Source organism: Echinops telfairi, unplaced genomic scaffold (assembly GCF_000313985.2).
Source record: "Echinops telfairi isolate 266 unplaced genomic scaffold, ASM31398v2 ScPeMD7_4;HRSCAF=17, whole genome shotgun sequence".
Lineage (NCBI taxonomy): Eukaryota > Metazoa > Chordata > Mammalia > Afrosoricida > Tenrecidae > Echinops > Echinops telfairi.
In genome coordinates this window covers 8,918,156-8,932,659 of record NW_022103900.1, presented here as the reverse complement: position 1 = coordinate 8,932,659, position 14,504 = coordinate 8,918,156, and positions in this window count along the sequence as shown.

The following is a 14,504-nucleotide window of genomic DNA, read 5'->3' as shown; positions in this document are numbered from 1 at the left end:
TTTCCCCCCATTTAACACACACGCGTGCACACATACATATCTATGTATACTTGGTTGCATAAGCAAATGCCAACTTTCCCAGTGTCTTTATCTTATCGTAGTTGTAGACGTCAACTGTCTCTCCTTTCCAGATGCCACAAACTTGGTACATTTGCAAATTCTGATGACATTGAATGTCATGGTAGATCTAAAGATCAAAAAGACTTGGTGTGATCCCTCAGTCTGTGTTGAACCATTTGGATTTGGGGAATGGTCATTACACAAGGGAAGTCTTCTGAGCATTGTGTCTGTTGTTGGTTTTTTGCGGGTGGGGGGAAAAAGAAATAAATGAAAATGTCAGAAAAACCACTGTACTGGTAACATAGTTTGTTTTGACATCAAGATTGGTTTATTTTTCACTTGATTTTATTGCCATGTTTACTCTTCTGGTAGGTATTGTATTCCTGTTATGTTCAATCCAGTCACTTACAGAGGGTGAAAGGGAAGAAAATCAAACTGCAGTCCATATGGACCGTCATTTTACACAAAGATGTCATGTTTGTGACAGAACTTCTAGGTTGATTTCTCTTGTGTGCAACATCAAAGATGCCAAAGGGTATATAAGATAAGCTACAATAATATTCAGTGGAACTTAACCTAAACCTTACATTGTAATAATTTATTCACATTAGCTGTAGTCTTCTGTATTTATACTTTCAGTATTTATTATGAATGACATGGAATTGTGTGTATTTATTGTGGCTTTTTATTGCAGTGTGTGTGTGTATATATATATATATTACAAATAAGCATTTTTAAGCCTTCTTAAGTTTCTTTTGTTAGTGGCACTTGTTACTATGCTGTACTTTTTATTATATATTGTACAATATCTTGTCCATTTGTTTGCAACAGAGTAAAACCAGTTTCTAAGTTGTATCTACAGTTGTCTTTTTGTAGCGTGGCTCCTTTTTCTTGACATCCGGGACCCTGGTCCCTTGTGCCATCCCACCACAGGCATGGAGCCCTCGCTCCCTCAGGGCAGCAAACACATCCTTGAAAAGTTGTTTGTGGAGCCAGTGTCTGTGAAAGGCTCATTCCATCATCATTTCAAAGAGGCAGTCACTGTACTACGAGGGATTGCTAAGTGGAGCTGCTGACAGCACAGCACGCTTCTTCCCCGGCTGTTCAGCTCCTTCACCAAGGAGCAGAGCGCAAGCCAGCCTGAGATCAGAGGGGAACTCCCGCTTTGCTTGAAAATTGGGAGGATACTTGTTCAAAGACAGATCCAATGTCTTGTATGGAGTCCCATTTAATCCACCCCCGTGTTTTGGATTTGCCTTGCCTATCCAATCTGGGTGATTTGATATTTAGGAAATACAGATACAGACATATAGTGCATATCTATTACATGACTTGGGCTTAACAAACCAATACCCACTTTCACTGGCAGGAAGAGGAGGGAAAAAGAAAATGCATCCTTCCCGTAAGGTCATAATATATGGAAGTCTCCGAGCCCACACAGTGGGTGGGCTGCCCTCACAGGCTGGAGCTGTGCTTGTGAAAGCTGAATAACACTATGCAATCATTCGAAAGTCAAATTTGATCATGTTACTCGGGCACTTAAGCATCTTGCCCCAGGTTCCTTCCTGACTGCAGAAAAGATAGAAGTCCATACTCTGGGAATCTCCAAGATCCTGGACCATCAGGCCCCAATCAATTTCCCCAGCTCTGTGGTCGTTGGCTTTTCCTCCTTGCTTGTCGCATCTGTCTTTTCTTCCACCCAAGGCAGATGATTTATACTGCCTGCAGTGACATGTTTTCCCACCTCTGCTCATCCCCACCTCCCTGCTCAAAGTATACTCCTTGCCAACCCCTCTTGATAGCACAATTCTAATGACCGTGACTTATTTTTCAATTTTCAAATGCAAAGACCTCTTCCCTCAGGTTGATTAAGGAGCCCTGGTGGCACTGTGACCTGCAAGGCTTTGGACTGCTAACTGCAAGGTAGGCAGTTCAAACCAGCAGCTGCTGCTCAGGAGCAAGATGGGACTGGCTGCTCTGGCAATGATTTACACTCTGTGGGAGCACTGAGAATTGGAATCAACTCAATAATAACAGTAGCTGGGTGGTGATTGCGAATTGAAAAATAAGTCATGGTCTTTTACCTGCTAAAAATGGGCTGCCTGCTCTTGAATGGTTAATGTACACATGTATTAGGACCCCAGCAAGTTTCCCCATACTCACTCATGGATGCATCTTCTTCCTGCGCAGGACTCCCTGAGAACAGACATGTCTCATTACTCTGCCTGTCAAACTGTTTCCTGGCAGATGGAAGCACCACAGTGAGTTCTGCCTACGTATGGGAGTTCAGTTGAGGGAAAGAGGGGCTGCAGAAAGGGTAGTGAAGGGGTCATATTTGGGAAAAGGGAGGATTCTGACTGACAGGAGCATTCCCTAAACCACATCGTGCAACACTGTCAGGGAAGGTAGACAGAGGTCCCCCCTCATGTGGAACCCAAGAGCAGGCAATTTATCTGGGGGACAAGTAGAAATGGAGCCAGATATTACAAAGCTTTGGAGACCAAGCAGTCTGAAGTGGGGAAGCTAGTAAAAGATGACTGTCAACAAGTAAGTGGTGAAATGGAATATCAGTGTGGCACCGCACAGAAGGCTTGGGAAGATGGACATGTACGTGCAATTAAATGTTGCTCAAAGCTATTGAAAACATTTGTGTCAGTCCGGGTAGAACAGAGAAATAAATTCATAGACACTCATGCATGTGTGAGAGAGAACTTTGTATGAAAGAGCAATTGTACATTAAGAAAATATTCAAGCCCAGTCCAGATCAAGTCCATAAGTCCAATATATATATAGCCCATATATTGATACTGGTCCATAAATTTCCTCTTCAGACTCACGCAGCCATGTAATCATACCAAATGCAGGAAGATTACAGGCCAGTGGGTGGAAAGTCTTGTGGATCCAGTGGTGGTAGAAGTTTCTCAGTGCTGGTGTGGGTCTCCATGTGGCTCCTTCAGCTCCAGGGCTCTGGCTGCATCAGTGTAGCTCCATCTGGCTTGTCAACAAGAATGTCTTGCAGGGAGTGAGTGTATCTGGCCTCCAGTGAGCTATTTATCTCCTTCACGCCTCCAAATGAGGCCATCAAGCTGCGATCTGATTGACAGGCTAGACTCCACCCCTTCCCAAATTGAACAGGAGACTATGTAACTGCCACAGCATTACTTAATCCAAATATAATTGTTGAAAATCTTTCCTGTGTAGAACATTATGCTAGAAAATGAGGCGAGAGTAAACAAATCAGGCAGGATCTCCCTCCAGACAAACAAGGTTCTAAGTAATCAAAAAACAAAAACCAAAAATGGAAAAAGAAAACAATCTCACTGCCAAGAGCAGGTAGTCAATTATAACTCAGCAACTCTGTAGAACAGGGAAGAACTGCCCTGTGGGTTAGTTCATAGGAGCAGAAAGCCACCTCTTTCTCCTGAGAAGCTGATGGGGGGTTTCAAACTGCTGATCTTGTGGTGAGGGGCGCAATGCACAATTCACCTGGCCACAAAGGTGCTTAGGTCATTAGGACAGTTATTTAAATGGATATTTCGAGGTGAAAAATTACAGTTGGTAAAATTGTTGTATTTAGCTTGTTCTGCTGTAGCACCATTAGAAGTGAGTGGCTTTCAAATCCAAATTTTATTTTCTGATGGTTCTCGAAGCCAAAAGCTCAAATGAAATGGCTCAGTCCTGCTATCTCCTTGAATGGGCGCCCTGAGCATGGGTTCTTGGTGCGCTTCAGTCGGCCTCTCTCCTCCCCAGGAGGCACCCAAATCTGTGTCTCATAAGCTCCTTTCATAATTCTGATGTGATTACCTTTAAGAAACACCCTAGATTGGTGTGGTCTCATTAACATAACAAAGGGACAGATAGCTTCAAACAGCATGACATTCACTAAAAATCAGGCTAGGGCTTGTAAAGGGAGACCTTCAGACCTCCTCTGACTTTCATAAGGGGGACGGAGAGTCAGACTCAGTACCATCCCAAGGCGGAGGTCAGAGGTGGGTGGCCAGTCTCTAGCCGTCATTACAAATTCAGACGTCCACCTTCCCAAGGCACTACCTACGTCTCTGTTAGGATACTATAATCCATTGCAATGGCCACACAATTCAAAAATAATACTCATCACGGGTTAGCTGTAACCCTTTACAAAGGATCCTGGTGGGGTAATGGTTCGGCATTGGTCTGCAATCTGAAAATTCGGAGGTCTGAAGCCAGCCAATCCTTAGCTCCTGTGAATAGTCTTAGAAGCCAGCAGGACAGTTCTACCCTGCCCTGCCCTGTGAGGTCGGCATTGATTCAAAGGCAGTGAGTCTGGTTTGGTTTGGGGTAACTCCTTACAGGAGCACAAAGGAAGTTCAGGGAAGGTGGTGGTGGTGGTGGTTGGATGCTATAGTGTCGGTTCCTAATCGTAGCAACCCTCTGTACAAAGGAAGTAAGCACCCCGTGGGCCTGTGCCAGCCTCACTGTGGTTCTCATGTTCAAGCCCACTGTAGTAGCCACTATGTCCATCCATCTTGTTGAAAGTCTGCTTCTCTTTTGCTGCCGCTCTGTTTTACCAAGCACGATGCCCTTTTCCACAGCCGAGGAGCCGTGGCGGCTTAGTGGTTACAGGTTCGGCCACTAACCACAAGGTCAGCAGTTTGAAACCATCAGCTCCTCAGCAGGTGAAAGACAAAGCGTTCCACTCCTGTGAAGAAGGACCGTCGCAGGAACCAGCAGGAGCACTTCTGCCCGGTCCGTAGGGTCACGAGGAGTCAGGATGGACTCGGTGCCAAATGAGTTTGGGTGATTATACCACAGGATTCCAGCACATAGTCTAGGGAGATACAATCACACCCCACCCCAAAAAATGATTATGAACTTAAAGTAGGTGAAACATGAGAAGGATTTAAAAGACTAGTTGTGTCATTAACCTAAACTAGGATGGTAAAAGGAGAAAAATTTGGACAAGTTGAATGGACGCAGGGATGAGTAACTGGCTGAGGTCCTACCTGACCTCCTTTGGCTTCAGTAGAGAGGAGAGCCCATCCCCCACAGCAGCCCGAGCCAATGGCCACAGGGCAGAGATCAGACGTGACTCCACCCCCACCCCACCCCCAACCTCCTTTGACCCTGTTCTAATACCAACCGCTCTTCCCACAACACACTACTTTTTCTGCTGCGGTCACTGGTCACTGATTCATCAGAATGGCCACACAGAACAGAGTGAGTATTCACAATTCAGAGGGTTTTTTAGGGAAATTAACAGGTCAGTGCCATTTATGATTAAAAAAACTAGAAAACATTAAGGATACTGTCATCAGTCTCTCTGGTCCTCAGCCCCTCACGCTGGGGGATCCGTGGTCTCTGCCTCCATGGGCCAGGAAGCTCACTGACTGCTCCACCTTACTGTCTCATGCCTCCTTGCCTCCCTCTGGTCTCAGCATGACCCCTTTGCTCTGTTCCGTGGTCTCTGTGCTGCAGCCTCTGGTGCCTCTGGTCTTGGCAGCCATCCTCCACTTCAGGCAGAGAGCCATCTGCAAGTGCCCGGCTAGTGGCTCTTCCTGGATGATCCCACGAAAAACGCTGCTCCGGCTTCGGAGATGGTTCTCTTATAGCCAGAGAAATGACAAGTAAGCTGACCAAGCCCCTCTGTTAGTGTTTCATGTGCCTTATCTACATGGTCCCGCCCAATCGTGAGGTAGGAGTTACAGAAGCTTGGGGGAAAGAGCCATAGTCAGAAATTTCACTTCATCACAAGGTATATCTAATGAAGCCACAAAGAGACGGAAGAAAACATGTCTACATTTCAGATGGCAATGAAAGATTTGAAATGAATGAGTCTTGCAAGCCGAGACTAGAAAAAGAGAAGAGCATGACAAAGAACTGGACCTCTGCAAGGCCGAAGTTGGCCGTGTAGGGTCTCAAAAGGCCGAGATTGAGGTGGACTTCCGGGGAAGCAGATTCGAAAGGGGGAGAAATCAAAGTGTGATGCAGACTTTTCAACGGCCAGTCGGTCCAACGCCATTGCAACGTCTTGGAGCGTAAAGAACTCATCTGCTCAGTCACCCGGTGGGCTACATTGCATGTGCATTTAATGCCACAATGCAATTAGTAGAGCTGCTTCGTCCCGGGAGCTTGCCCTCTATGTAGCCGAGGGGAAACGTGAAACGAACTCCAAGCTGGAGGCTGAGGAACCCTTGGAATGGGAATCCAGGATGGCCACAAAGCTCCACGTCTTTCAGACCATCCCTGTGCCCCTGAGATCCCTTCCTGTGTAATTTAGGTAGCAGGATTCTGGAGTCTCTGCGGAGGGGAGTAGGACAAGCCATGAGTCTAACCACAGCAACTGGTCTGAGGCCCTCGAGGGGAGTAGGACAAGCCATGAGTCTAACCACAGCAACTGGTTTGAGGCCCTCAGTCGCTTCTTCTTATCTTTTCTTCCACTATTAATTCACACTTTTATCAGCTTTGGCAACAGTTTCGTGAGTCTGGATGGCTTACTTGGTGACACAAATTAGATCCAAGAGACTCTCAAGTGGCTATTAAGTCCTGCTTTTTCTGTATAACAAAAAAAGTCCTATCTTCCCCTAGGACCCAGAAAACTGAACCACTGCCAGCAAGTAGACGTTTACTGAGAGCAAGCTTTAGTACAGAGTGTAACTGCTCCCTAGGGCTTGTGCAACTGCACGTCTTTATGGGAGCGGACAACTTCACCTTTTTTCCAAGGATCAGCTTGTGGATTTGAACTGCTGCAACTGTGGCTAGCAGCCCAATATGTAACCCATTACACGACCACAGTTCCTTTCTTCTCCCAGTGATCAGGCTCAATTACTCTGCCAAGCTGGTGAATAGCCTTCTTGTGCCCAAGCAGCAACTTAGCTGAAAGTGGGACTTTTGCGTCCCTTGGTCAAAGTGGGTCCCTTGGGGACTAAAACCTTTAACTCTGCAGAGGTTATATAATTGTGGTGACAAGCCATTTTCCCTGGTGGGTCATGGCAAGTGGGGGCTACTCCTGCTTGTGCCCTACAACTTCTGAACCTGTGTGTCCAGCCTATTGGAAACATACTATAAAGAACAATATATACTCACGTCCTGATGCATAGAGGAGCCCTGATGACTTAGTGGTTATACTTTAGCCTGAGATCTGAAAGGTCAGCAGTTCAAAACCACCAGCTTGCTGTAATTAGGCACAGTCTCGGAAACCCATCGGGGCTGTGCTAACCTGTGCTATAAGATGGTCATAAGTCCAAATTGACCACATGGCAATGAACATCCTCATAGATGGCACCCCATCCTTACAGAGTCTCGCCTCTAAACTTGCACTGCAACTGCATCTCTAACAGGCTGAATAGTACGCTAACAGGCCAGCAGCTTCTCGGTGGCCCTGCCTGATATGATAAATGGGTATAATAGTCATGAACCAGTCCTCTGTCTCCTTTACTGTGAGGTGGTTCACCTGCATGGACATGTTATGTGGATTCCATGTGGTTCGATCCTGCACTTTTGAATAATGGTGCTGACTTAAATCTCTGCAGGTAAAAAAAGCAAAGTCAGACTTGGTAGACTTGTCTATTTTACTTAAAACAAACCTCTGCTTTATCCAGCATGGAAGAGGCCCAATGTAAGCAATATGTGGGCAAGTGTCTGATTAGACTCCAAAAGACTTGCCCCATATTGAGCACCTAGCCTTGGTCTCTGTTGCTGGTAGGTTGTACATTTGTCATCAATAGTATCTTTATCAGTCTTGGTAAGTAAAAGGCCACAATTAGGGTTACCTGCATCACTTAATCCCTTTCAATGTGTCCACCCAATTCAGGTATCTATTATGCTGACTGGGAGAGTCAAAGATTGAAGTTGGCTGGAGTCAACTGGCCAAGTTATTCTGTATATGCCAATCCCATCAAAATAAGTATATTATGAACCACAGATATGAACTACATATGCCATTTTAAAGATTCTAGTTATTGTTCTTGGTTGCCGCCATGTTGATTCTATCTCCCATGGCTCCCCCCTACACACGGAATGGAGCTGTGCCCCGTAGGGTTTTTAAGGTTGTGGCCCTCTGGAGAGAGACTGCCAACCTGTCTTCCACGGTGCTGTAAGTCAGCATTAACTCAATGGCAGTGAATTAAGTTGAGGCGAATTTTAATAATGTCTTTTGTTTGAAACTCTATATGTATGTATTCATATAATTTTCTCCTTGATCCATTGGTGAAAAGGAATCCTCCAGAAAGGGGTGAAGGATGAGCTGAGGGAGAGGTGCTGGCGCCACAGGGGTGGGTGACGTGGAAGAAAGGACTGCCTGCCCCTGCAGCTTTCCTGCACCTTCCACTCTAGTCCAGACTGCGTCCCAGCTCTTCTTCCACCTTCCAATGGATGACCCATTGGCCCTGTGGCTGTTAAATTTCAAATCATGTGGGAGCATGTTCACTTGGTGTCCCATCATCTGTCACTCAGTCTCTGACGCGGCCTAAGCAGAAGGCCAGGACGTGGTTTTCAAACACATGTAGATCACTGCTGCATGTGGCAAAGCCGTAATCCCAATCCCAGGCCCGGTGTTGTGATCCGCCCGCCATGCTTGTCTTGACCTCCACAAAGCATCTTTCCCATCACTGGTACTTGACCGTGTCTGCAAGTTATATTTGGGAAGAAGGCAAGGCTTTGTACTCCGGAAAGAGTTACAGTCTCAAAAAACCACAGGGACGGCTCTATCATGCCCTAGAGGGTCACAATGAGTAAGAACAGGCTCAAGAACTGTGTGCTTGCAGCTGAAGCTGGTTTATATGTCCCAAACAGCGGGGCTTTCATCAGCCAACTAAGCCTTCGACGCAGACCTTTTTGGCTCTGCACCTAATCTAACCTGTAATCTTGCCCTCTACATGAGGCCCAGCAGTATTCCCAGTTGCGGAATGTGCAGCTGCCAGACCCGGAAGAAGTGTATTAGGTCTTGTGTGTCTTAGGTCTCGTGGTAGAAGTACAACATGCAATAATGTCTCTTTCACTCTGAAGGTCTTCTGGAATTCCTTAAAGCGCCGGATCCTTAAAAATGCTACAGATATCCATCTCTGCATTTTCAGTGGGGTGATCTCCCATTCTCGGGATCACGTGTTTCTTACTAAGGCCTTCAGCCTGCTGACTGGCCCTTTGTTCCTCATCTGCCCTGATTCGTAAGCTATCATCAATGGAGCATTATTCCCTGGGATATCTAGATAGCTCCTCTCTCTTTGTACTGTGCTATAGCGTCGTGCAAAAATAAATACTAATGTTGCTTGTTCCATGTAGATGCAAACAACTTCTCATCTTATTTTCTAAGGGAACACATTTGCCAAACTGGTGACCAAATGCCATGTACCTGAAGTGAGTTCATCTTCCCCAGCAACAGTACTGTAGCTGGCACTGTTGTAAGTGGATGTTAAAGGATTGGCTGTAATTCTCCAGAATCCCCCTGTGTTCTGCAGGTGCTATCACTCCATTAGGTGTCTTCAAGGGGGATTGGATGTTGAACACCACACTTGCGTCCTTAAAGAGAGCACTGACAGAACAGAACATCACCGGTCCTGCACCATCGTCGCAATGGTGGCTGTGCTGGAGCCCATGGTGGCAGCCACTGTGTGAATGCACCTCACACGGCTCCTCGTGGCACAGGGAGCTAGTTTGGGGCTGCTAACCTCAAGGTCGGTAGCCGGAAGGCACCAGCCTCTCCGCAGGGGAAGACGAGGTTTTCTGCCCTCGTCAAAATTTAGTCTCTGAAACCCACGGGCCCGTTCGACTCTGTCCTAGGGGGTTGCTAGGAGTTGCGATCAACTGGGTGGCGGTGAGCCACAGGAACCCTAAATTCCTGGGACGGCACGGTGGGAGAAGAACCCGCGTTGGCTGCCCTTCTACTTCGTCCACAGGGCACCAGGTTTCAGTAAGCATCTCCGTCACACTACGTGGCAGGCCTCCTTGGCTGTCACTGGATGCTGTTGCTCCTTGCTGCATTCACCTAGCTTTGAACACCAAGTGCCACTACTTGCCCTTGAATAGTTTAGGGGTCTATCTTCCCCATGATAGAGCCCTTGAGGAGTCGTGCCTTACCCATAGGGCTGCTAACCACAGGCCAGCAGTTTGAGAGCCAGGTGGATGAGGCTTTCAGCGCCCATACAAATTGACAGCCTGTGAAAGCTACGAGGAAGTGGTACTCTGCCCTACAGAGACCCCCAAGAGTCTGAATCAACCGAATGGCACCGAGTATGGTTTGGAGTTTTTTACATCTTCCCTGTTGGACCGCAAACATGGAATGGCTGAGCTCCACATACCTGCGTCTGCCAGCCATGCAGCCAGTGGCACAGCTCCACAACTCCGTCTGATAACTGCTGTTACCAGCCCTGTTAGTGACATGCGCTGCAAGCTGGGTTTCCAAGAAGCCAACTCTGCAATTCAGTTTGACGTGCAGATACGCCTGGAAACGTAAGGAAGAGTAAACAGTTGAAAAGAGACAGAAAACAAACAGACAAGCCTGGAAACTCACCCCACAGGGAGCTCTGGGTCCGATATACCTACAACCCACTTCCATCGCGTTAATTCCCCATAACGATGCGAGAGGATAGAGTAGACCTGACCCTTTGGGTTTCCAAGGCTGCACATCTTTAGGAGAACGGAAAGCCTCACCCTGCTCTCATGAAGCAGCCGGTGGAGTCGAACTGCCAACATTGAGGCTAGCAGCCCAATATGTAACCCACTGTGACTCATTGGAATGGCCTCCAGTCAGGACCAGAGCCATCAAGATTCCGACTTGTATGTGCCAGAGGAGAACCGTGCTCCACAGGAGTCTCAGTGACTGGGTTTTTGGAATTAGATCACCAGGCTTTCTTTCCAGGCCCTGCCGGGTGGCCTTGAACATCCAGCCTTTTGGCTCGCAGTCAAATATATCAACAGTTTATGATGCCCAAGGATTCCAGTGATTCCCTAAAAACTTGTGCCAAACCCACTGCCATTAAGTCTACTCTGGCTCACAGGGACCCGCTAGGGCCGCCTTGAACCCCTGTGAGTTTCCAAGATGATGTCTTTTTATGGGAGTAGAAAACTTCATCTTTCTCCCACAGAGTGGCTGGGGGTTTCAAACTGCTGTCCTTGTGGTTAGCAGCCTAACACATAATCCACCATGCCACTCAGGCTCCCCATGGCCCCCGAGTGGACTGAAAATGTCAGACCCTGACAGTCCTGCTTTGATAAGACACTAGATAGATGCTCTCCTGGAAGGGCACGGGGTTGAGCCAGGCATCTCTCTTCACCCGAGGTCCTCCCTGAAGGAGGGGTGACAAATCCACCCTAAAATGATCTCTGTGGCCATCACAGCCAGATCGAGAGCTGAAAAGAAAGACGCAGAGGTGTGGTTTGGGAACCTTTTCAGTGGAGACTGATTAGAATAGCCAAGAGGCTAAGGAATACACACACACACACACATACACACACAGATAAAACAACTGATGTTTACATTAAGTAGAAGTGTTTTTCAAACAATTGACAGGGTTTGAAATCATTGCCTGTAAGTCTAAGAAGGTAGAATTTTCCATATTATAAAAACGAAGAGAACTTTAATAATTAGCACCAGAATGAAAAGCAATGAAGGTATGTGTACTCACAAGATAAAGAAGAAGGGCATATCAAGCCAAAGTTGTTTGCAGAGGGGGGAACGTTCCGACTGACCACATAATCAGATCATAAACGAGTAGCCAAATTGGTGGAGAACAAGGCCTATGCCAGACCATAGATCATAACCACCCTTGAATGCTATGCTCAAGGCTAGACAATTTAAAAGGGTCAACGGATAGCAAGGTAGACTAGATTAGGACAGAAGTACAAAACAAGAGGCCGAGAAACGCATTAAGGACATGAAGGGCGTCCATTCTCAATAGAACCATGTCTGTCTTGTTTGTATGTACCTGCACATAGTAGACCCTCGGGCAAAAGCTCTCCGATGAACAAATGCTCAAGGAAAATGACCAATGGTGAGTTGAAGGAAGGCGGTCGCAATGAAACTATTGGGAAGCAGGGGGAAATTCAAAGGATGCATAAAAAGCTGACTGGAGATTAAGGGCAAGGAGTGAGACAAGGATGAGAGAGGGACTTCCAGCCTTGTGGCTTGTGCACTTGCTCTAGCCTGGAAGCGCTGTAGAAGGCAAGTGAGGGGAGAGAAAGGAAGTGGATTCTTAGGTGCAACTAAGCATCTCAGCAGACATCTATTGCTGCTCTGTCTCAACAACATCTCTGCTAACATTCTTTTTCTGAGATTCTCTCAGCCCAAGTTCCCCATCATTACCACCAGCCTGTCAGTAGGAAAAAGCCTCTGCTTCATTGTCAAGTTCTCACTGGTAAAGGAAAGCAGCAAGCCAATTACTGAGATCATTCAGATGAAAATTTTACTTTTGCCTGAATTAGCCAGAGAACTGAAGCATAAATGGACCTTTTCACTTGACTGATTGAGATAATTGCCTCATTTTTCCAGGGGAGACCTATAGCAGGGAGGCTGTGTTTGGTCACCAAAACATGTTTGTAATGTGCATTATTGACTCTCCTTGAAACAACAATGTTTGGTCAGGTGCCACGCTCAAAGACGTGCCCTGCTCACGTTAGGCATCTGGAAGCAACACAGAGAAAAAACATGCCGGGAACACTCCACGCTTGAATTCTCTCATTTCTCGCCAACCTTAAAACCTCTCCCACTGGACCTGCAGAAGAGGTAAAAGCCCATGGAGGGTGTCTGGGAGGAGGACAGCTCACGGGGCAGGAGGCTGGTCCTGCCCCTGAGAGGCGAGAAGTGAGAATTAGCTTCAGGTGCATGAGAACAAATGGCTTTTCTTGAGAGAAGTGGGTCGACGGACTTGAAAGAAACATATAATTTACATGTATTATTGGAGAGAGGAGTGGGGTTAATAAGGAGACCTGAGTGGGGCAGACAATGAAAGCAGCAGCGGGACTCGGCCCAGATCCTAAGTACAAGGCGTTTTTGCTCAGAGCGTGGGATTCGCCAAAAGGACACCTACGAATGAGCACGGCGTCTGCGCTGCTCGGCAGTGTGTCCTCCCTGGTGGCCCGTCATTGTGACAGCTGGGTGGCAAGGCAAGGCATGGTGAGAGCTGACCTCAAAATTCACCAGAGAGCAAGATGCACATTTAGGGAAGTCCTCACAACCTAATTCTAGGAGGAAATACAGGCTGTCGTGAAAATACAATGATACTTTGTGATGGCTCCCCTTACTGGCCACTAAGCAGAGTGTCCCAGTTCCTACAGAGAAATAGGATTTAACCTTGAGTCATTTCATGTAAAGGCTAAGTTTCATATATATATATATATATATATTTTTTTAATGTGTTGCTAACGTAGGAACCCTGGTAGTGTAATATGTAACCACAAGGTCATCGGTTCAAAACCATTAGCCACTCCTGAGGAAAAAGATGGGGCTTTCCATTCCTGTAAAAGCATGGCAGTGGTGGGAACTCCCAGGGCAGTTCTTCCCTACCCAGAGTGGGCATGAACTGGAGGGCAGAGAGCTATTTGGTGTTTGGGTTGCTAAAGTCGATTCTGTTTTCTTTTTCATAATTTTTTAATTAAAAGATCATTTTATTGGGGAGTTCTTACAGCCCTTAGAGCAATCCATACATCAATTGTATCGAACATATTTACACATATGTTGCTATCACTATTTTCTAAGCATTTACTTTCTATTTGACCCCTTGATATCAGCTCCTCTTTGGTCCCCAATTCTGTTTTCTGAATGTCTATGGGAAAAAAAGGAACTCTCAGGCAGGACATTTACAAAAATGCAGGGATTACTCCTTAACTTCTATATTCTAAACAAAAGTGGATGTTTAAGGAGTCTGATAGAAGGATTCAGAATTATGAAAAACCACTGCTGCTTAAATGATTTTTGTTTTCACTTTTATATCACATCTAATTGTTTTAACTATTAGAAATAATGGATGTAGTATAAATACACACATCATTTACACACATTGAGATGATACAAGGGGCTTCGAACCGTTTGTGGGAAATTTTCATGGTCTTTTCATTCTATTTTCCCACACATTTTTAAAAAACCCTTCCTATATCCAAATAACCTATAATTCTTTGGGAAGCATAAACTTACAATAATGAGGCTCTTCAAAACAAAATTTAATTGTTTTGTCATTTGAAATCTCTTAGTTGTGGCACATACTAATAATTTAAAGATATATTTGACTTTTTATTATACCCAGAATCATTTGTGTTGAAACATGGGTAAACTAATGAAATTAAATTGTACCTCTAAAGTAATGTATGAAAATAGTGCATTATTTAGCAAACTATTTCCCAGGACCCCCCAAAATAATCTTTAGAATGTCCCGAAAGTTACTAAGTATATGTCACCAAGGCCTCCCACAGCCTATATTATGTTACTATTTGTTAAAATATAAGGACTGGAAGATTTTACCTTTAAAAATGTTTTATCT